Genomic DNA, 26,381 nt, shown 5'->3' on the forward strand with positions numbered 1-26,381 from the left:
CTAGGTCGGCATTCACCTCTGTATCCACCTCCGTGTGAGTATATTTACTTGACACCAGAATACCTAAAGGACTTAACTCCAGGTATGATTTAATAAATTACTGGGAATAACTCCAGTTCTTTGTTATCTCCCCTGGGTTTGATTGCCTCACTCTTAGATAGCCTTTTTGCTCGCCATTTTTTTATACCTCTTTCCCTTTTTTTTTTTTTCATCACACTATATCAGGTTAGATACAGATGATATATCTAGTTTACTATTCAGTTAGTTTTTTGAACTTTATCTATTGTTTCGTTTTGCGAATATACATTCCATATTATATATCATGATGTACACTTCGTGTATGCTCGCACTAGCAGTCCTGATTCCTTTGATGATTATTTTATTGCAAGTCATATTCACAGATTTAGTAGGTACTGACATTTGTTTAGCATTATAGTATTTGTGGATATTTATAGCATACCACTGTCTTGTACTTTCAGTACCTTTGTCTAATTTTTTCCCCTATTTCATATACATTCAGTGTCTTGTCCTTAAATCATCTTATCTTAGTTTATGCTTTAAACATCATTTGAATTGTTTTTTGCATATATAGGGTTTTTTGCAATTATTCATTGTATATATGCCAGTTGTGATATTGTTATTTGCTTCTCTAACACTATATTCAGTCTATGACACTTCCAAGCGGGCGGGTTGTCTTTCTTTTAAATTTTCTTTTAACCAATGAGAATCAACCTAAGGTGTTAAGTGCACCTGTCAGGCCCAGCACCTGTATGCTATGATTAAGGCTTCACAGCCGAAACGCGTAAGCCCTGGTGCTGCGCCTGCAATCGTGTCTATCTGCTTCTCCATGATTTTGTTGTTTTAATGAAGTATCAATAAATTTGTTAAATTTTACCGGAGCATCCAGTACTCTTTTCTCCTGATGTTCATTTCTCCGGACTCACTGGTTTGCTGCCGCTCCTGAGTTCCTCCAGTCCCTCTTTGCAACTGCCCTACCCCCCTCCTCTAAGTTGCCGCTGTTGCAGATTTACCCGCTGCACATCATCGGATTTCCTATCCCTCCTATATACTCACACGGAGGTGGATACAGAGGTGAATGCCGACCTAGATGCTGTTATTCCTCGGAAGTTTACACAGACTCGGAACCAGCTATCGACTGCACAGCGACTTCATCACATACCGTTTAGCAAGAGTCAGCCGACAGCAGTTCGTTTTTTGAGAGCTGAGGAACCACCAGTTTGAGGTGAGTCTGGCATATGACATGACATGCCAGTGTTCCCATTGTCTCCTACGATATCTGCATATTTACTTAACGCTGATACCTGCCTACATGCGAGTGTGTATCTAAAGTGACTTTATCCATTTGTTGTTTGGGGTTTTTGGGCAGTTGCATTGTGCAACAATTATTGCTGTATATACTACGTTAGTGTGACTCACCTGACTGTTATCTTCCTCTGCTCATATTGTGTTCTCTCAGGTACTACTGGAGGTACCATTAGGATACAGCAGGTGAAGTTTTCTCACACTTGGGACTTTTTGAGAACTCTATCACTTTAAAAACATGGAGAACCAACTGTCTAATACTAGTCAAGCAAATATAAACAGAGATTTCTTCTCACTAATGCCTGCAACAGCCAGGAGTAATCATCAGTCTGATTACGAACAGATCTTTTCAGACAGCAAGGAAGTTCTTTCACTCAGTTCTCTTTTTGAATTAATGGAATCCTTACTCCTAAAAGAGTGCAAAGTACAATGGGATGTATGGGCCTTCGATAAATATATGCAAGAAGGTATGATACCCAGAGGACTGAGAGTCTATAAATTTCCTTCCTTTGATGTGGATACCAGCGACAAAGAATTCGTAAAAGATTGGAATGAGGTTCTTTCCGAATGCTCTTCCCGACTGATGATGATGCTAAGGAGCTATAAATCTAAACAACTGGACACTATCAAAAAAGAGATCATGGACTTACAAGTGGAAATGGACAAACGTACTTCAGACCCTCAGTTTGCTAAATTTGACTCTATTCTCAGGGGCATGGTAGCAAGAGGCAAGAGCTTAATAATGGAAAATAAGCACTCCAAATTTTTAAGAGATCGCTCTGATTATCAGAGTGACTCTGTATACATTTGGAATCGTAAGCAAAGGGGAGAGTATAGACGAAATCAATTCCCCTCAGGCACACGGAGGGGCAACAGAGGACGTAGAAGACATAGATCTAATTCCAGAAATGTCTCTTTTTCTAGTAGCGATAATGATGGCTCCTCAGATGAGGGTAATAAACTCTCTACGTCTGCTGCTGCCCCTCCCACGACTAGCGATATTCCTATTGCTCAAAATATGCCCTCTATTCCTACAGGCATACTCAAGAACAAACAGACATATACCCCAGCCCCTGAAAATGTACCCATAGTGAGACATAAAGAGCAACACTCACAAGAATACACTAATAATCGATATACCACAACAAATATGCCCAACGTTCCCCCCACTACAGTTACACCAAGTACCAGTCTAGCCTCCAATGATCTGGAATAGGTTTTTCCACAGGCCCTAGATCAAACACACAATGGAGGATCGACCAAAGTCGGTCAAGCCAGATACCCACGCAGGGGGAACAAACCACTGAGCAAATACAAATGATTACAAATGTCATTAATCTTTCATCTGTGAATTTGACATCACAACAACATTCTGTTTTAGCTTTAGGCTTAGGATTCTCACCTACGAGCAATTTTAATCTTTTTCAAACACTTATAGATGTAAATCGTCTCATAAGAAACCTGACCCTGAAAAAACATTTTTTCAGTACACATACTGCGTCAGTTGAACGAGCTACATCTATACCATTCATGACTAATAACATCAGTGATTTTGCAGAAATGTGTGACGTAGTTGCCCTTCAAACCCTAGCAACTGAGTCTAGCACAGATACAGATTTCACCAACAGAGGTACCACACTCATGGAGAAATCCAATTTCTATCCTATTATGAGTAGAGGCCAAATTTTAGAAACTTACCAACAGAGAGTTGAGATGGACTTAATTAAGCTTCAAAAAGAAACCAAGAAAGTTAAACAAAATCTTACACTTAAACAGAAAAATGCCCTAGCTGAACTTAGGGGTAACAATCAGATAGTCATACGCCCCGCCGATAAAGGCGGGGCAGTAGTCGTAATGAACAGGAGTGATTATATTGCTGAGGCTAAACGTCAGCTTCATAATATAGACGACTATGAAAAACTCCACAGGGATCCTACTAACATCTTTAAATCACAATTGAAACACATTTTGGATGATGGTAGGGAACAGGGTTTCCTGGATGATAAGACTGTTAAATATTTAGATGTACAATTTCCAAGGATCCCCTGTTTCCATCATTTCCCAAAAGTACACAAAAGCATTACACAAGTACAAGGCAGACCCATTGTGAGTGGGATCGACTCCCTTTTGGAGCACCTCTCACAGTGGGTCGATTCGATTTTACAACCTATGGTACTATCCCTAGTGTCATATGTTCGTGACACAATGCATATAATCAATATTCTGGAGACGTTTCAATGGAAGGATGAATACTCATGGTTAACCATAGATGCAGTAGCCCTTTATTCATCTATACCTCATACGCAAGGCCTGCAAGCAATTTCCTCCTTCCTCCAAAATCACAGCGACTTTTCCCCAGAGTTCCAAAATTTTGTCATCACTGTAATTGAGTTCCTTCTTACACACAATTTTTTCAGGTTTGAGGGAGAGTTCTATCTCCAGAGATGTGGCACGGCCATGGGAGCCAAGTTTGCTCCCTCGTACGCCAACCTCTACCTAGGTTGGTGGGAGCTGTGCCACATCTTTGGAGATGGGAATCCCTTCAAACAGGACATCAAATTTTACAGGAGGTACATCGATGACCTCCTCTTGGTATGGTCAGGCAGTCAGTCAGATGTGCCACTCTTTTTGGAATTTCTGGGAATACCCTGTTGCATGGCAACAGCAGTCATCCCATACAAATGAGATTCGCTGTTGCCAAGGGACAATTTACCAGATTAAAGAGAAATTGTTCTGACAGAGCTACCTATGACAAAGAAGCTGATTCTCTGTCAGTAAGACTTCGAGAAAGAGGGTATCCTTCACACGATGTTACAAGGGCCAAAAGGTCCCTTGAACATATAGATAGGAAGACACTCTTACAAGATAAACCAAAGTGTGACAGGTCAAAATCGTCCCAAGGAGTGTACTTCGTCACACAGTTCAGCACAGAGTACAACAAAGTATGCAGCATAGTCAAAAAACACTTTGCTTTACTGGCTGCAGATGACAAACTAGTGACTACAGTTGAGAAGGGGCTCAAATGTTCCTATAGAAAAAGTAACACACTAGGGGGCATCCTAGCACCTACAGAACTTAAAAAGATTGAGACTAACCAAAGCTCTTGGTTGAGACACTGTGGGATGTTTAAGTGTGGCAGCAGACGTTGTAAACCCTGTGACTTTGTTCAGGTCACCAATAATTTTACGTCTTATACTACTGGCCAAACATTTGACATCAAAACTTGTCTCAATTGTACAGCTAGCAATGTCATATATCTCATTTCTTGCACCGAATGCCATCTGCAGTATGTAGGACTCACCTCTAGGGATATGAACTCCAGATTTAGAGAACATTTGTCATCTTTTAACATAGGAAAAGCCACTACTCCGTTGGTACTCCATTTCTATGGTAAACATGGCAATAATCTTAGATCATTGAAATGGTGCATCATTGAAAAAGTTGTCCTGCCTAGTAGAGGTGGTAACCTCAGCAAATTACTGGCCAAACGAGAGGCATTCTGGATGTTTAAACTTGACACCAGAATACCTAAAGGACTTAACTCCAGGTATGATTTAATAAATTACTGGGAATAACTCCAGTTCTTTGTTATCTCCCCTGGGTTTGATTGCCTCACTCTTAGATAGCCTTTTTGCTCGCCATTTTTTTATACCTCTTTCCCTTTTTTTTTTTTTTTCATCACACTATATCAGGTTAGATACAGATGATATATCTAGTTTACTATTCAGTTAGTTTTTTGAACTTTATCTATTGTTTCGTTTTGCGAATATACATTCCATATTATATATCATGATGTACACTTTGTGTATGCTCGCACTAGCAGTCCTGATTCCTTTGATGATTATTTTATTGCAAGTCATATTCACAGATTTAGTAGGTACTGACATTTGTTTAGCATTATAGTATTTGTGGATATTTATAGCATACCACTCTCTTGTACTTTCAGTACCTTTGTCTAATTTTTTCCCCTATTTCATATACATTCAGTGTCTTGTCCTTAAATCATCTTATCTTAGTTTATGCTTTAAACATCATTTGAATTGTTTTTTGCATATATAGGGTTTTTTGCAATTATTCATTGTATATATGCCAGTTGTGATATTGTTATTTGCTTCTCTAACACTATATTCAGTCTATGACACTTCCAAGCGGGCGGGTTGTCTTTCTTTTAAATTTTCTTTTAACCAATGAGAATCAACCTAAGGTGTTAAGTGCACCTGTCAGGCCCAGCACCTGTATGCTATGATTAAGGCTTCACAGCCGAAACGCGTAAGCCCTGGTGCTGCGCCTGCAATCGTGTCTATCTGCTTCTCCATGATTTTGTTGTTTTAATGAAGTATCAATAAATTTGTTAAATTTTACCGGAGCATCCAGTACTCTTTTCTCCTGATGTTCATTTCTCCAGACTCACTGGTTTACTGCCGCTCCTGAGTTCCTCCAGTCCCTCTTTGCAACTGCCCTACCCCCCTCCTCTAAGTTGCCGCTGTTGCAGATTTACCCGCTGCACATCATCGGATTTCCTATCCCTCCTATATACTCACACGGAGGTGGATACAGAGGTGAATGCCGACCTAGATGCTGTTATTCCTCGGAAGTTTACACAGACTCGGAACCAGCTATCGACTGCACAGCGACTTCATCACATACCGTTTAGCACGAGTCAGCCGACAGCAGTTCGTTTTTTGAGAGCTGAGGAACCACCAGTTTGAGGTGAGTCTGGCATATGACATGACATGCCAGTGTTCCCATTGTCTCCTACGATATCTGCATATTTACTTAACGCTGATACCTGCCTACATGCGAGTGTGTATCTAAAGTGACTTTATCCATTTGTTGTTTGGGGTTTTTGGGCAGTTGCATTGTGCAACGATTATTGCTGTATATACTACGTTAGTGTGACTCACCTGACTGTTATCTTCCTCTGCTCATATTGTATATATTAGGACAAACATACATATACAACACTTCACTAATACCACACCATCGCAAATTAACATTTAAACATAATACTATTGGACAATGTTATAGAAAACGACCACTATGACATCATCGCATTCTACACATTCCACAAATAATAACTCCAAATGAGCATGCGCAAATTCACACACCTAATACACATTGCACAAATAATAAGTAAGAATAAAGCACACCTGAACACAATTTACAACGCAAACCGGTACATCATTAAACATTTACACAGGGTATATAAGCACCACACAAGAATGGCTTCTCTCACTGTGTTGCTGGTGGGTTTTTGGAGATTGGAGCTTAGAGATTTGGTGCATTATTGTGACTCAGTTAGTGGTAGTTGGAGTTAGAGAGTTAGTGGTAGTGAGAGTTAGTGGTAGTGTGAGTTAGAGAGTTAGTGCTAGTGTGAGTTAGAGAGTTAGTGCTAGTGTGAGTTAGAGAGTTAGTGCTAGTGTGAGTTAGAGAGTTAGTGCTAGTTTGAGTTAGAGAGTTAGTGCTAGTGTGAGTTAGAGAGTTAGTGCTAGTGTAAGTTAGTGAACGACAGTTGGTTTGGGTGAGTGTGCGAGTGCTTTTTCTGTACACTTAACACATTTACACGCAAACACATTCAATACATACATACACTTATCAATAACACTACATACACTCCATACCCCATACCCTCTCATACTACACTCCATACCCCATTCCCTGTACTCCCATTCCCTGTAATCCCATTTACTCTTATCCCATACCCCATCCCCATCCCCTAGTTACATTTAGTTTACATATCCTCCTTTTAGTCTTCTTCTTCTTCATTTTGTTCATTTAAATACTCCTTACCCTCTTTTATTTATATCCCTTTCACACTTTCTGCACTTATTTTGGTCTTATTAGTTCTTTATTTTGACCCCCTTTCATTTGATCACACTCACTTTTTGTTTGCTTATTTGGGGTTTAGTTTAGGGAAGAGATGGAGGGCAGACAGGGGAGAGGTAGAGGGGGGAGGAGGAGAGGGAGGGGGAGAGGAACAGGACAGGAAGGGGGGCAGGAAGCGGGGGTGGAAGCGGTGGGTGGACCCAGCCACTTGGTTCAAGATGAACAAGTGGCTGGGCCCAGTGGCGGACAGAGTAGGGCTTCACAGTCCGGGAAACAGAGGGCATCGTCACAGGGGAAGGCCAAGGCGACTAGGGAGGCGAGGTTTTCGATGGAGGAGAAGGAGGCCCTCGTAGAAGCCTATATGGCCAGGTATAGGAGGCTGCAGCATCAGAAGACCACCCCGACTGAGAAGAGGAAGCTCTGGCATGAGATAAGGAATGCAGTCAATGCAGTGGGTGGCCGGAACAGAGATATGGACTCTATTAAACATCGATACCGGAACTGCAAGATGGATCTTAAGAAAAAGTTAAGCCGGGAGGCCCGACATGCCGCAGGAACCGGTGGCGGCCCTGCACTGGAAATCGATTACTGCCGATGGGAGGAAATGTTGCGTCCCAGCATCTCCGAGGTGGATATAGTCGGTATCGGAGGAATTGATACCGGGAACCTGCCATTCTCATCTGACGGTAAGCTCATTTAAGAATAAATTAACATACGAATGTATTTCAAGGGACACTATACGCAAACCTTTCCTTTCATGATTAAGGTAGAGAATACAATTTTAAACAACATTCCAATTTACTTATATTACCTAATTTGAATCATTCTTTAGATATACTTTAATGAAGAAATAGCCATGCACACGGTGAACCAATCACAGGAGGCAGCTATATTCAGCTACCAGTCAGCAGCTTCTAAGCATATCTAGATATGCTTTTCAGCAAAGAATATCCAGAGAATGAAGCTAATTAGATAAGAAAAGTACATTAGAAAGTTGATTATAATTGTATGCTTCTAAATCATGAAAGATAAAACATTGGGTTTCATGTCCCTTTAAGGATCAGATTAATGCTATTACGTTGTTTACACGCATTCACAATTACTTTGCGGTTACATCAGTATCTAGGCTATAGGTTAGGTGTGCATTTAAACAGACTGAAAACAAACGCTAAAACATTCAGATTTACCACAGATATCACAAACACGGTTTAGAAAATGCGGAAATCGTATTTTGATTGTTAGATTTCAAAGTGGATTAATGAGGCTGCATTTGTAATTGTATCGTAAGCTAAGTAATTTAAAGCTTTATTTGGAAATATGCTAATATATACATTTATTTCTTTTTCAAATATACAGAGTCTGGGGAGGAGGCAGCACAGCAACTACCGGCTCCTCCTTTTCCCCGGGATGAGAGTGGTGGGGATGAATCTCCACCTCGGAGGGAAGAGGCCCCCCTTGACGAAGAGGCCCCCCTTGACGAAGAGGCCCCCCTTGACGAAGAGGCCCAGGAAGCAGAGGAAGAGGCCGTGGAAGCAGAGGCCCCTCAAGGACCAGCAGGCCGCCGTGCACCAGCAGGCCGCCGTGCACGGGCACCCCGCCGTGCACGGGCACCCCGCCGTGCACAACAAGAGGAAATAGCGGAGGTGCGGGTTCTACTAGACTACATTGACCAGATGCGTAACTCCCAGATCCAAAATATAGAAGGCAGAAGTAGAATTATTGAAGAGCTCAGTGGCATTCGAGAAGGCCAAACCCAAATCATACACCTCCTTACTCGAATAGAAGAAGGCCAAAACAGAACCTTTAGACTCCAACAAGAGATGTTTAATTTCTTCCGGGAGGCGCATGCTGGTCTGCCTCCTGCTGGTCTGCCTCCTGCTCCTGGGCCTCCTGCTCCTGGGCCTCCTGCTGCTGGGCCTCCTGCTGCTGGGCCTCCTGCTGCTGGGCCTCCTGCTGCCGGCCCATCTTCTCCTGCCGGCCCATCTTCTCCTGCCGGCCCATCTTCTCCTGCCGGCCCATCTCCTCCTGCCGGCCCATCTCCTCCTGCCGGCCCATCTCCTCCTCCTCACCTTGGTCGTCCCAGTACTCTTCCTTCCACTCTTCCCACAACATCTCCAATGAGAACTCGTCGGAGTCGGCAGTTGACCCTCCCAGAGCCTCAGCCCCGTGGGAAGAGGGGAAGGAAGAGGAAGTAAGTATTTGTTTTCATGTTTAATGTTTTTTTTTTATGTAATGGATAGGTATGTGATGATGTGGTTTTCATACACTTGTGGACCACACTCTGTATATAATCTACTTCTATGGGACCGGGTCCATGGAGGCAGATTGTTTGCAGAGTGTGGGTTATAAGTGTGTGAAAACCACATCACATACCTATACTTGTTCATGATATTGATTGGTTTCTGTGATGTGATGTCCAAACTGTTTCCCGAATCGCTAACAAAATGACCATTACAATTATCCATGATGGCATATTACTGTTTGAATGCCAATAACACAGCTTAAAGGGACAGTCAGAACATTATTGATTACAAAGAAAACACTGTATTACGCATTATCAAGTTGGAAACAACAAAACATGGAGAAATACGTGTGACTTATGTGCTTACCCTTGCATGTATGCCTATGAAAAATGACCACTTATTTGTTGTTCTGACATAACAGCATTTTAGACATCAATGATCAATACATGGTAAATATGCTGTATGAGCTCAAGGTTTTAGATATACAAATGATATCCAAATGCCCTCTAGTGGTCAAATTTCATAATGATTACATGCACTCTTCAAGCTCTAAGAAATGAGCACACGAACCTCATAGGTTTAGCTGGCAAATTAAAATAAACACAGACAAATGATTAATTGGTGAGAAACCTTTGATATCATTGATATGACAAAATTGACTTTTTTAATAATGCAAAACATTATTTGTTTTCTAAACTGTCCCTTTAACAAAATTACATATGCTAACATATAATATTTGCAGATTGTTGGTATATCTACATGTACTTGTTCAAACAATAAATATTGAAAACAGATTTATATTGACGTGTTAAATAAAGTCTATTTTCTTAAAGAGACATTATTGTGTTATTTTTTTTTTTAGAAAGACATTTGTTTTAACAATGAATATGGTTTAAAGTCCTTTTAGGAGTGGGGGGAAAAATATGCTAACAATAATATATTTGGAGATTAACCAATGTGGAACTCATACATGATACACAAATCAACATTTGCATTAAAGGGACAGTATACTATCTTTTTAACAGAACTGCATGTAATAGACACTACTAGAAACAACAAGATTAACATATACTGATATCAAAATCAATATTAAAAAGCTTTAAACACTTTCAAAGAAAATCGGGTTATCTCTATTGAAAAGATAGATGAACCCCCATTACAACCGTAAAACAAGACAATACCCCATCATTAACATATGAAAAGACCCTTTACACAAACAGGAGAAAGCTGGAGATGGTACTCACATGAAACTTTGAGACTTGGCGAGGAGTCTGAAAATTACTTCAATTTTATTTGAACAGAAGCAAAATGAGACGTGTATTTGGTAAACAATGGACTATATAACTAGAGACCAAATAAAATAGTTTGGTTTTTAATGTGAGTGTCTAATGAACCTTTAAAGGGACAGTCTAGGCCAAAATACACTTTCATGATTCAGATAGAGCATGTCATTTTAAACAATTTTCCAATTTACTTTTATCACCAATTTTGCTTTGTTCTCTTGGTATTTTTAATTGAAAGCTTAACCTAGGAGGTTCATATGCTAATTTATTAGACCTTGAAACCCACCTCTTTCAGATTGCATTTTAACAGTTTTTCACCACTAGAGGGTGTTAGTTCACATATTTCATATAGATAACACTGTGCTTGTGCACGTGAAGTTATCTGGGAGCAGGCACTGATTGGCTAGACTGCAAGTCTGTCAAAAGAACTGAAAAAGGGGCAGTTTGCAGAGGCTTAGATACAAGATAATCACAGAGGTTAAAAGTATATTATTATAACTGTGTTGGTTATGCAAAACTGGGAAATGGGTAATAAAGGGATTATCTATCTTTTAAAACAATAAAAATTCTGGTGTAGACTGTCCCTTTAATAAAATATACGACGAAATTACATTTAGAAGAAGTCGGCATCATATATTTAGCATATGATAAAGATAAATGCATATTGATTACTTTATTCTAACACAATAGCGCATATTTATGAATTAGATATCTTTAACATTAAACACAACAGTCATTTTTCATAAAAAGGAACATATTGTTGACAAACATATTAAACAACATGGACTACAGAGATTTGCACTTGCCTCGAAATATCTTATGCATGAAAACATTTTGCTTTCGTTCGTTTATTCAACCAGACATCCAGCAAAAGAGAATGTGGTGATCTTTATCAGCTATGGGTCAACAATGTAACATGATGCAAAAAATCCATATTCGCCATGTTTTTAAACTTGTCTTCTCATTCACAAACGTGTTTAACGTGCACAAACAAATATTGCGGGAATACGTAATACAATCAGACGTTTTTTTACCTTTGCATGTGACGTCTTAATTAACATGACGCTTCCTTGATCACGTAAGAACGCAATCCAATAAAAAGGCGCATTCTTGATCATGTAAGAACGCAAACCAAAAAAAGGCGCATCCTTGATCGCGTAAGAACGCAAACCAAAAAAAGGCGCATCCTTGATCGCGTAAAAACGTCACTCAATACAAGGAATCATTGGACAGCCTGGCAGGTGACGTCTTAAGCAACATGGCGCATCCGAGATCGCTGAAAAACCGCAGCCAATACAAGGACTCAGTTGACAGCTTGGCATATCAATAAGAAACGTATTTATATTTTAGTAACTAGTATGTGTCTAGATTGCTATCTAGGAATGTCACGAAATCATGAAGCATCTTTTCGGACTTGACTGTCCCTTTAACTATAGCTATGGTGTATATCTTTAACATTTAAAAGATACACATGAGAAATACATATGCCATTGAGGTTTTAAGATATGTTTAGATTGTTTTGGAATAACAATAATGACACATGTATTGATCAAACGTGTCATTTATTCAAGTTGAAATATGGTCAGCCTACCTATAGCCATATATGGGAGAAGTATTTTTTTTAAATATTTGGAAAAACATATTCCTCATCTAAAATATGCGCATTACAAACAGAGATTGATTTGGTTACACTTTTACAATAAGATAGAATTGAAAATTAAATACATGTGCTGTCAACATTACAATAAGTTTGTTTATTAATTAGATTATATGTCCTTGTTCATGTAAAAAGGACAAAAACGCTTTAGAAATGGAAATCCATTCATTAACAATTGTGCTCAGCATCACTTAAAGGGACATGATTTTTATTTGTAAAAAGAGGATACACAGAGACAATACTATTTCAATAAAATGAACACTTTACAGGGATTATATCATTGTATCAATCCTCAGATCATTTGTTAAAGGTGCATCAATTCATGCAGAGTTTATAAATACACACATGGATGTCAAATTTGAAATATACATATATATACACAAATAACAATCTATATATACATATATAAAAAAATTACTATGCTAATCATAATCATGCAATGATAAAGCTTTTCGAAAAATATATAAAGACAAATAATAAAATTACATTGGAGATGTTAATCTTAAAGTCATTTACAATTGTATTACATATATGATTCAGGAAACACCATTATTTTTGGTAAGGTCCCTTTAAGGATCAACCAGATAAACTAGAGATTTCAATCAATGACATGAATAAGGAGGACAAAGAATCGTGCAATGACATGTCTTTTATTAGTATGTCAGAAAACATCAACAACGTTTATAAATAATCTTGTAAAGATCAGGAAAATTGGAGCCATATGGCAAGGTAACAGAGTGCATCACAGTCCATGAAGAGAGTTGCCAAGGGCCAGCATAGCCCCATTTGAGCCATATGACAAGGTAACAGAGTGCATCACAGTCCATGAAGAGAGTTGCCAAGGGTCAGCATAGCCCCATTGGAGCCATATGACAAGGTAACAGAGTGCATCACAGTCCATGAAGAGAGTTGCCAAGGGCCAGCATAGCCCCATTGGAGCCATATGACAAGGTAACAGAGTGCATCACAGTCCATGAAGAGAGTTGCCAAGGGCCAGCATAGCCCCATTGGAGCCATATGACATGGTAACAGAGTGCATCACAGTCCATGAAGAGAGTTGCCAAGGGCCAGCATAGCCCCATTGGAGCCATATGACAAGGTAACAGAGTGCATCACAGTCCATGAAGAGAGTTGCCAAGGGCCAGCATAGCCCCATTGGAGACATATGACAAGGTAACAGAGTGCATCACAGTCCATGAAGAGAGTTGCCAAGGGCCAGCATAGCCCCATTGGAGACATATGACAAGGTAACAGAGTGCATCACAGTCCATGAAGAGAGTTGCCAAGGGCCAGCATAGCCCCATTGGAGACATATGACAAGGTAACAGAGTTCATCACAGTCCATGAAGAGAGTTGCCAAGGGCCAGCATAGCCCCATTGGAGCCATATGACAAGGTAACAGAGTGCATCACAGTCCATGAAGAGAGTTGCCAAGGGCCAGCATAGCCCCATTGGAGACATATGACAAGGTAACAGAGTGCATCACAGTCCATGAAGAGAGTTGCCAAGGGCCAGCATAGCCCCATTGGAGACATATGACAAGGTAACAGAGTGCACCACAGTCCATGAAGAGAGTTGCCAAGGGCCAGCATAGCCCCATTGGAGCCATGTGACAAGGTAACAGAGTGCATCACAGTCCATGAAGAGAGTTGCCAAGGGCCAGCATAGCCCCATTGGAGACATATGACAAGGTAACAGAGTGCATCACAGTCCATGAAGAGAGTTGCCAAGGGCCAGCATAGCCCCATTGGAGCCATATGACATGGTAACAGATAAACTAGAGATTTCAATCAATGACATGAATAAGGAGGACAAAGAATCGTGCAATGACATGTCTTTTATTAGTATGTCAGAAAACATCAACAACGTTTATAAATAATCTTGTAAAGATCAGGAAAATTGGAGCCATATGGCAAGGTAACAGAGTGCATCACAGTCCATGAAGAGAGTTGCCAAGGGCCAGCATAGCCCCATTTGAGCCATATGACAAGGTAACAGAGTGCACCACAGTCCATCAAGAGAGTTGCCAAGGGCCAGCATAGCCCCATTGGAGCCATATGACAAGGTAACAGAGTGCATTACAGTCCATGAAGAGAGTTGCCAAGGGCCAGCATAGCCCCATTGGAGACATATGACAAGGTAACAGAGTGCATCACAGTCCATGAAGAGAGTTGCCAAGGGCCAGCATAGCCCCATTGGAGCCATATGACATGGTAACAGAGTGCATCACAGTCCATGAAGAGAGTTGCCAAGGGCCAGCATAGCCCCATTTGAGCCATATGACAAGGTAACAGAGTGCATCACAGTCCATGAAGAGAGTTGCCAAGGGCCAGCATAGCCCCATTGGAGCCATATGACAAGGTAACAGAGTGCATCACAGTCCATGAAGAGAGTTGCCAAGGGCCAGCATAGCCCCATTGGAGACATATGACAAGGTAACAGAGTGCATCACAGTCCATGAAGAGAGTTGCCAAGGGCCAGCATAGCCCCATTGGAGCCATATGACAAGGTAACAGAGTGCATCACAGTCCATGAAGAGAGTTGCCAAGGGCCAGCATAGCCCCATTGGAGCCATATGACAAGGTAACAGAGTGCATCACAGTCCATGAAGAGAGTTGCCAAGGGCCAGCATAGCCCCATTGGAGCCATATGACAAGGTAACAGAGTGCATCACAGTCCATGAAGAGAGTTGCCAAGGGCCAGCATAGCCCCATTGGAGATATATGACAAGGTAACAGAGTGCATCACAGTCCATGAAGAGAGTTGCCAAGGGCCAGCATAGCCCCATTGGAGATATATGACAAGGTAACAGAGTGCATCACAGTCCATGAAGAGAGTTGCCAAGGGCCAGCATAGCCCCATTGGAGCCATATGACAAGGTAACAGAGTGCATCACAGTCCACGAAGAGAGTTGCCAAGGGCCAGCATAGCCCCATTTGAGCCATATGACAAGGTAAAAGAGTGCAACAGGCACAACAATAAACAGAAAAAAGGCCAAATGGCAACCATAAAAACAAACATCAACATGTGGACGGAGGATTCTTATCTGCGCCCTTGGAGCATCTCCAGATCCTCCACTTACTGGTCATCCCCTTCATCGTCCTGTGCCTGTCCAGCTACAGATTCAAGCATTGAGTTCCAACGCCTCATCTGACTGCTGAACCTGTAGCTGGGCCTGCATGGTGTCGGCCATCCGTCTCAGGACAGCTGCGTTCCTCAACACGGCCTGCTCCACGCGTGCTAGACCTTCTAGCGTGAGCCATGTTGAGTCACAGCCTAAAATAAAGAAAAAATCAAATATTAATGATAATTACACAACAGACAAAATAAAAAGCAAAGATACATTGTCATCATAAAGACAAATAATTCTTTAAATTAATTTGTTGACATTGATTATTTACACATGAAATATGTTATTCAGACAGACCTAAACCATTAAATGGACATTTTAATCCAACATGTTGTCCCCTTTAATTGGTTTTTGATGATCCACTTTTACAGCTTGAGTGTCTAAAATCTTGTAAAAGGATTTACATTGTACTTACATTAGCAATTTAAAGATTTTTGTTATACTGTGGTAGGCACACCTATCCTTAAACATTTTGGCGTTGAGGACAAGCTGTGTAAACATAGCAACCAGAAGAAATTACATTCCCAATGGGTTATACAAGAGATAAGGTATGAACATTTGTACATAAATTGTTGGATCCAAATAGTGGTGATTGGTATATGTAGTGATATCAAATTAAAGGGACAGTAAACCTAAATATTTTAGTTACTGATTCAGATAGAGCATGACATTAAAAAGAATTATTAATTTACTTGTATTCTTTAAATGTTAGAATTCTCTAGCTATATTTTAAATGCAAGAATGTAAGTTTATAGGGCAGGCCATTTTTGGTTATCAACTTTGGTTGTCCCTGCTGATTGATGGATACATTCATCCAACAATAAAGAAATGATGTCCATATTTTTTTTGAATAAAAAAAATAAATATAGGAATTTCTTTGTTTCAATAAAGATAGCAAGAGAATGAAGAATAATTGATAAGAGTAGTAAATTATAAATTTGATTAACATTGCATGCTCTATTTGAATCACAATTGAAAAATTTTCATTCAGTGTACCTTTAAGTATCTTATAATGTTGATTTTGAATGATACTTACAGCTGTGCCTGGGAAGGACAATCCGACACCCAGGACAATGAAGGTTGAGACAGGGGGGAGGGATGGGATTGGGTTGGTGAGGGATGGGATTGGGTTATGGAGGGATGGGATTGGGTTGGTGAGGGATGGGATTGGGTTATGGAGGGATGGGATTGGGTTGGGGAGGGATGGGCTGCTGCTCTGGGGTAGCCCGTACAGCTGGGGAGTGGTGAGTTGGGGGCTGGGCAGCTGGGGTAGCTGTACGGGCCAAAAGACGGGGAGAGCGGTGAAGGGGGACGAAGGGGCGTTTTTTGGGAGGGATAGGATAGGACAAATGGGAAGGGCCGGGAGGGTCTGGGGTCTGTGGAGGGGCAGGGGGCTGGGCAGGGGGCTGGGCAGGGGACTGGGCAGGGGGCTGGGCAGGGGGCTGGGTAGGGGCCTGGGACTGGGCAGGGGAGGAACAATGATGACCAGAAGCGGAGGATCCATCTGAAATAAATATTATAAATATATTAACATCTCATACATCATGAAATCAAATCAACGCATTTCAACTTGATTATGTTTGCAATATACTTAGAAGTGTGTTTGAATTTCTAAACAATGATGACATGAGGATATGGTATGCATATAGGCACTCAGATGAATATCAATGACTGTCTGTACAATTATAAAATTATTATTGTGGTTTGGCCTAGAATATGCATGTGACATCATGATGGCATGAATTTCAAATCCAAATATTTAAACAAATCCAAGCATATCTTCATGCTGCCTGATATATAAAGGGGGCAGTAGTGTATTTGAACAGACAAATAATATTCCTTTTTAAAGTGCAAAAGCTGTAGACTTTGAATGTCTTCAATAAAATAATTTCCAATAAAGCAACATGTTGGAAACATGTTAGATATATTTCACATACCATCAGACTTCAAGGGAGCCTCTTCCTCCTCCGTCCCACATGTTAAATCAATCTCTGTAAAACATAAAATGTTGTGTACACGTTAAGATCAGATATTATAACATATGTTACTGTTGCTCAAAGACACACATCAATGTTGCATTAAAGATATACACACCCAAAGTTATGATTTACATCATTTTGATGGAGCATACAAATGACATTAGATTTGTTATTCTCAATGATTCAGATTTTCAATTTATTGTTTGTATTAATTTTAAAATCATAAAAGCATAGTACATAGAACATTTAAGATTTCTCATGTGTGTATCACTTGATGATTGTTGTCAAAAATGAACATGGAAACAAACATATGCTATACATCTTCTGAATAACAAAGGTGTAGACTAAGAAAGTTTTAATTCTTAATCTTTCAATATTCAAATAAAATTAATATATAATCAGAGGAGTCAATTATATGTTTGTTTCAAATGTTATGCTTCATCAGAATCATGCTCATAATATTGATTACCAATACACCTTCAATGACATATAAATGAGTCAATGGACTTACCAGAAGACCGCAAAGGCAGCTCTGTGTCGGTGCTGGATTCCTCTGGGCTCCCCACAAAAACTCTCTCTATGAATGATATAGATATATATTAGTGAACACATTTGGGATAGCACTAAATCACATCTGTATCGATTTATAAGAATAATCAACTTGAAAATGTGAAGAATAGAGCAGTCATTATAAATAGAAATGCTTGATTGAATCAAGGGGATTCTGTAAAAAATGATGTATTGAACATATGTTTAATTTCTGACTATATTAGACATCAAACTCATCTCATACGATGCTATTGCATATCTAAATATACCCATTGATCAATGTTCTTAAAAGAATACACACAAACCACATTTTGAATAACAGCTGTTGACAAATATAAACAAAGACATGTGGCACATCGAGCCATTTGTGCAATGTACAGTAATCTTGTTTAGGACACAACACATATTGAGCACAATACCAAACCAAATTGATTAGTACAAATATGTAATCATGGTGCTGTTAGAGTATGCTTATATCTATAAAGTAACTCCAACAGTGAATATGTGAATTATATATCAATATTGTCTAATCCAAAGAATGTAAGGATTAATGAATCTATTGTTTATTAAAGGGACACTGACATGATTTATTTCAATCATTGATTTCACTGTTCAAACTGTTCCAAATGATTTAACATTGACTCCTATTATAATTTTAATGTTGCTACATTTTAATCTTAAAGGCAGATAAGCAATATTGGATTCAATAAATATTGTTTGTTGAAGGTATCCACCAATCATCAGTAAAAACCCAGGTTTGTCAACCAAAATTGAGCTGCAGATAAACGTACATTCTTGATTTTAAAATACACTTAGCAATAGAATATTTCACATATGATTATAGTATTATATTTAAATGTTAAATGTTGCTTAATATTGCATGCTCGATCTGAATGACAACATTAATAATTTTAGCTCAGTGTCCCTTTAATATAAAAATATATTAATTTGACAATGTTGGTGTTAATGAATTTTCTACTCCATATGTTGATGTAATGAATGGGATTGAGCATGCAATTCCAATCTAATATGTTATTTAAGGATATCCTAAGAATTATTTAATTTTCATCTATTAAAGGGACATGAAGCTCTAAATGTGTAATTGTATACTTTTTGAAACTATGTACTACTGTTATCTGAACACATGATTTTAACTTTTGACCCAATGCCAATTTATGCATAAAAAAACAGCCGGATAATACCAGTAATGCATTGTTTAACCTAAACCAAAATCAATATGTTTTTAGAAGAACTAAAACAATAGACTGAACCAATGTAGCTCATAAAATGTTTAAACAAAACAATAAAATCACGTTTAAAAATCATGCAATGTAAAATTTAGTTGGCATGTCCCTTAAATGACGTGATCAATTTCAAAAATGGAATCTATATTTTTACAATTAAAACATATGCAAAAGTGTGTGATTTTTTTCAACATGTATACAAATAAGATTAAGCAATACACAAGGGAAGAATATAAATTGGTCATTCAAAGAATCTTACATTAAAATTAAGATATCCAGAATAGATGGGATATCTTAAATTCGATAAAAATTCAGAGTAGTCTTACAATGTAATCCTATGTTTTGTTTTTTTCTAATTCTTATTTGTAAATATTTTAATAATCCATTTTGCAGATACATATAAATATTGAACAATGTGGATTTAGTATGTAATGTTCTGTCCGTGTTTCTAAGACAAATGTCAATTAAAATGAGACATACCATACTGTGACAAGCCCTGGCTTGAGGATCCAGCACCAACATCCAGATCTGTAATATATTAAATGAGGATTGGATATCATTAATACAAATCATGCCATGTTTAAAATCTTTACATTATTAGCAAATCAATTAAAAACTATTAATCTTTTGGTAGTCCCATGAGTTAATTGTTTCCTCAATTAAATTCATGATAAATATATCCTGTACTCTTATTTTCAATCAGTTGTGTTGTTTACTGTAGCTTTAATTATTTTTTTGTGTCATTTCATTCTCATCAATTGATGGGCATATGTTATTATTTATTTGGATTCTGCTTTTTTTTTTGTATTATGTATAATATTGAAAATAAGAATACTGTATTCTTCACATATATAATAATTCACATTTCATTTTGACCAACATGTATAAAGCAATGCCACTTACAGCAAACCCATGTTAACGTGTATACGCAATTCTAATTTTCGCGATCATTGCGCAATGATTCCAAGCGGAATTACGCATTCGTCATTTGACCAACATGTGTATAAAGCAATGACACTTACAGCAAACCCATGTTAACGTGTATGCGCAATTCTAATTTTCGCGATCATTGCGCAATGATTCCAAGCGAAATTACGCATCCGTCATTTGACCAACATGTGTATAAATCAATGCCACTTACAGCAAACCCATGTTAACGTGTATGCGCAATTCTAATTTTCGCGATCATTGCGCAATGATTCCAAGCAGAATTACGCATCCGTCATTTGACCAACATGTGTATAAAGCAATGCCACTTACAGCAAACCCATGTTAACGTGTATGCGCAATTCTAATTTTCGAGATCATTGCGCAATGATTCCAAGCGGAATTACGCATCGGTCATTTGACCAACATGTATAAAGCAATGCCACTTACAGCAAACCCATGTTAACGTGTATGCGCAATTCTAATTTTCGCGATCATTGCGCAATGATTCCAAGCGGAATTACGCATCCGTCATTTGACCAACATGTATAAAGCAATGCCACTTACAGCAAACCCATGTTAACGTGTATGCACAATTCTAATTTTCGCGATCATTGCGCAATGATTCCAAGCGGAATTACGCAGCCGTCATTTGACCAACATGTATAAAGCAATGCCACTTACAGCAAACCCATGTTAACGTGTATGCGCAATTCTAATTTTCGCTCTGTGACGCATATTCTGTAGAGCGCAAGAAACATCATTCCTATTTCATGTGTCACTAATCTAAAATCAGATATCTAAACATCATATGTAGTGTATGTTGTGAGATCTGTATAGGTTTAGTATCTGACTATATACACATTTTTTAAAATTCTAATCAAATATTAAGATATTATATGAAGTTGGATAGTTACCTGGTTCAGATTCTCTTTCATCTCCTCCCAGGCCACCGGACGGAGAAGCAGCTGCCCTGGCCCCCGTGTCAGGACTTTCAGATCCCGCAGCTGGGAGGGAAGAAGAGGAGGCCGAGGATGGCGAGGATCTAAATCTTTTGGGGACCCGGAGAGTGAGGAGCTTGCATAAAGTCACCTCATAAGGGAGTAGGTATAGTTTCCGTGGGGCCTTTCTTCGGCCCCCTCTTTTACGGGCTTGTACCCACTCCCTTATGAGGTTGACTTTTTTTGTCAAGCGCAACCTCATATCTCCGAATCTCCTCATGATCTGATCCTGGCTCCTCTGGACGCCACACACCAATTTAACCGCATTGGTGATAGACTCCCAGAGGGCCTTCTTAACAGGCGCATCTGTCGACCTCCTCTTGTTCCCAAACAGCTGGGGATAAAAGTCCTTGATGGCGTGGACCAGTGCAGCGCTCTCCTGCTTGGTGAACCTGGGAGATGACATGCCTGCTGGGTTGTAGAATATATTTTTTTACAAATAATATATACTGCCTGCAGGCATTAGAGAACTGACAAAGATGGCAACGTGTAATGGACTTTTATATGGTGAAGTAAACATGAGATGCACCATGGGACAAGTTATCTGTACATCTGATTGGATAAAAGTTTGAAATATTGTTAGAATGTCTGTGAGACCATCCTGACTCAAGTTGTGTTTGTGTGATGAACTCTGATTGGCCGTTCCTTAATGTTTCATATCTTAGTAACTTCCTTACACATACCTCCTGGTGGTGCTGTTACTTCATTTTTCATGTAGACTTATTTGTAACTCATGGGCCTGTCATGCGGATTTGTGTGACACAGATTTAATATCCGTGTTCCGTTAAATATTAATGTTTAAATTCTCTTTAAAATCTAATACTGTCACATTATTAAATGTTGTATACATTTTTCGGTTTAATAATGGTCTGTTTCTTTAATACAAATACACATTTAATATTGTATGTCTTTATTGTTCATAAAATCAATTTGTTGACTTATTGTGAAGTATTGACATTGCTCTATTAAATGTATTTATAATGCACATTGATTGTGTGCTATTGCGTGACATTAGACTCTAATGTTTAAAGATGCAAATCTGGTGTTTCAAGATCCGTTTCCCACGCAACATTTCAGAATGTTCAAATTCAGGTTATAATTTCAGTAACTTGGATAACCTGTTCATAGATGTTAAACTACAGGTTTGTTTGTTATTAGTAAATAAACCTCGAGCTTGTATTTGTCTGAACTGCTCATATATGTTATTGTGCAATGGCGTCTTTATTTTTAAATAGACATTACAAACAAACAATTGCATCAAATGATCTGTAGAGATAGAAAATTGTTTAGACTTTAAAATATAACTCAATTTATCTTTGTATTTAGATATCCTCAACAGAAGAAATTTAAATGCACATGGTTGAGCCAATCACATAAGGCATCTCTGTGCATCCACCAATCTTCATCTACTGAGCCTATCTCGATATGCTTTTCAAGCAAAGTATGTCAAGATAAGAAGAGAAGTAAATACACTCTTTAAATCTCTTAAAGGGACACTGTCCAAACAAATTTAGCGTTCGTGATTCAGATTGAGCATGAAATATTAAGCAACTTTATAATTTAATCCGATTCTCAAATGTTAAGAATTATCTTGTTATCTTTCTTTGCAAATCAATAATGATATTTTAGATTACGGACAATTTTTGCAAAAAACCTGGGTTGTCCTTGATGATTGTTGGATAAATTAATCCACCCAAAAAAAAAACAAGTTCTGTCCAGAGTACTGAAGCAAATAAATTATCAATTTAATGCCTTATTTTTAAAGTAATGATAGCAACATCACGAGGAACATTGATAATATGAGACAATTTATAAAGTTGCTTAAAATAGAATACTTGTTCTGAATGTATAAATCATTAATTTTTTAACTGTCTCCCTTTAAGTATATTTTGAGTTCATGTCCCTTTAAGGAGAAATTTCACAATAATGCTTGAAAAATCATAAACCTAGGCACCTTCCTTTTGCAAAATTAGTAAAAACATATGAGTAAAGCATATTTAGATTAACTTCTGGATTGTTTTACACACTGACTGAAATATATATTGTAATGGATGTATTTCGCAGTCTTCAGCTTAGAGGGACATTAAGCTATATGTTATTTATGCATTTTGGATAAGATTATAATATTTGAACAACTTAATATGTTTTGGTATTCAATCATTAGATTGTAATTATATATATTCTTGGATTAAATACATATCTACATAGGCTATTTTGATGCTGATTGTTGGTTGCACATAGATGCCTTATGTAATTGACTAAGATATGTGCATTGATGTATCTTTTTCGAAGTATATTTAAAGACTGAATTTAATTCTATAGTACTTTCTAAATATGTTTAAATTCTTTTATGATTTTTTAAAATTCAATACACAATATACTTTGTGAATGTCCCTATAAGGACCAAAACATTCGGAATGTTGATTTAACATTGTCGAAAGAAACTAAAGGGGAATGAAAATTATATATAGATATGTGATGTCTAACCCAAGAGGTAAGATTTTAAAAACTACATAATATTAATAACTATAGTTAAATGTCCCTTTAAATGACTCCACTAGAAAATAAAATCTATTAACATGGCATCCAATAACTAGCTTGTGCAAAATATGAAGTTAAATGACCTACCATTTATAAATTTAAAATTTAAAAATTTAATAAAATAATGTTTTGAGATACCTAAGGAAGATACAAGATCTTATCAAATTAATTTTACATTCAACAACACTGTCACTTTAATGTAAGTGAACCACTTCCCCTTCTTAAAAGTGAAACAAAAAAATTTATGTCAAATTCTGACTACATATCCGAAATTATTTTAACATCTAAGAATTTCACAAGAAAAGCATCGATGTATCTCACTCCCCAATTAATTTAAAAAAGATAGTTTAATTTAATATTCTCTGAATCAGTGGATTTTCTAAAATTAATGCATAATTTGATCTTATGCATGTGCTTGTCAAATAGACAACTACCAGTCATGGGAGTCAAATTGTTTTTTATTGACAGATTATATGGATATTTATTATAATCTGTTCAAAAGAGGGTATTTAATAATAAAATGTTGATTATTACCATTTAAAAATAAAAAGTTTTTTTTAACAAAAACAAAAAAATATTCCTGGAAGTCATCAGATGACAATCTGAAATTAAAAAACAAATTCTTACAAAGTTAATACACACGTTGTAAAATATTCATAAAATACATTTACAATCATCTTGTGTCTATGCTCTAACTTTGTGCAACATTTTATCAAGATATTTATGATTTAAATTTAAAAATAAATAAAATAAACATACACCATTATATTGTGTAATAAAAATTTAATTTAAATATCAGAATTTCTAATTATACATAATAATGTATATCACATTTCAATAATAAATATATATGTATGCTGAACATAAATGTAATATTTCATGTCCATTCAAATACCTCTATATCAACTATAATATGTATTCCTTTTTCTGATTGTGATACCTAAATATCTAATTCTGAACTAAGTATGACTAATGTATGTAAGCTACTAATATTCGACATTCTTCCTGTGATTCTTAACTAGCATGCATTGGTAAACCAACCTGGATAATGCATGGTCTTTGAAAGTCAATTCTGGAGAAAACAGGTGATCTTCAATAGGTGTCTTATTCATCATTTCATAAAATAGAGGACTGAAATACCATCTAAAAAAGTAAAATCATCTAAGTGTCTGTGATACCTAAATATCTAATTCTGAACTAAGTATGACTAATGTATGTAAGCTACTAATATTCAACATTCTTCCTGTGATTCTTAACTAGCATGCATTGGTAAACCAACCTGGATAATGCATAGTCTTTGAAAGTCAATTCAGGGGTAAACAGTTGATCTTCAATAGGTGTCATTCATCATTTCAAAAATAGAGGACTGGGAAATACCATCTAAAAATGAGAAAATAATCTAAGTGTCTCCAATAGGATGCCTCCACAGCCTTATTCTATCAAATAGTTGGCACTTACCATGTGAACATGTCTTTGTATGGTTTTCAAGGTCAGCAGATTTGAAAGATAATGCCAGACATGATCCCATTGGTATTCTTCAATTTCAATCTTGTCTTTTTCCACTGTCAGTCTGGGCAATCTTCACTGTCAGGCTTCGAATTCTTCCCTTTCAGTCTTTAGATTAAGTCAGCTCCCTAATGGCAGAAAACGTTTAATAAAAATTATTACTACAAGTGTGTGAATCAGTTCTGTACCCCTCTCCCACCCCCCATTTCTGAATCAATTTCTGTCACTAGCTTAATAAGCGTGTGTAGCATCTTGTGTTATGTTCTATCAAGTGTGAAGATGAGTCATATTGAGCAGAACGAACCTCTAATGTGTGACATTGAACCATAGTCATGCTAGAGGATAGTTATGCTAGAGGATCCCTTTCTGAGTATTTACATTTTAAGTAATGTGTAAACTAAATACTAGTTTAGAAAATGCCATATGATGTATTTGTGTACAATTCATGCCAGCAACAGTCCATACATTTATACTTACCAGCTGATGTCCTCTTTAAAAACCAGGTGGCAAAGACTCGCTACAGGACCCAATGACCAGAGCATCACCTATATTAATAAATCAAACACATTTTTAGCATTTGATGAACAATCCTAACATGTTTGCACAATTCTCTACTTGTCATTTCCCTAGAGTTCACATCTATTGACAATACTCCAGTCTAACTTCTATTATTTACCGTCTAAAGTGGCGGTTGATGATGTCTGCTTTGACATTGAGCCCCTCGTCCCGGAATGGCTCCTCTAGAACAGGATCATCCTCCTCATCTCTGAGGATGTTTCGGTGCGCCTGGACGCCCTGCAGCATCCCAGCCCGCTGTGCAATATTATGCAGGACACTACAGGCTATAACGATCTTAGCCACCTTCTTTGGGTTGTACTGGAGGGCTCCTCCCGACCTGTCAAGGCACCTGAACCTCATCTTCAGGAGCCCGAACATTCGTTCAACCACCGCCCTGGTTTTCTTATGAGCCCTATTGTAGCGCTCCTCAGACACATCAGTCGGGCTACGCAAGGGGGTAATAAGCCAAGGCCGGCTCATGTACCCAGAATCACCTATAAATTATGAACAGAACATAATTCAAACTGAATCCTCAAAATAGTATTTTGAGTCCAATAAAAGTTTTTGTACACGATAATCCACTAACAAATGTTTATTTTTTAAAAGAATAATCT

This window comes from Bombina bombina, chromosome 1 (assembly GCF_027579735.1).
Source record: "Bombina bombina isolate aBomBom1 chromosome 1, aBomBom1.pri, whole genome shotgun sequence".
NCBI lineage: Eukaryota > Metazoa > Chordata > Amphibia > Anura > Bombinatoridae > Bombina > Bombina bombina.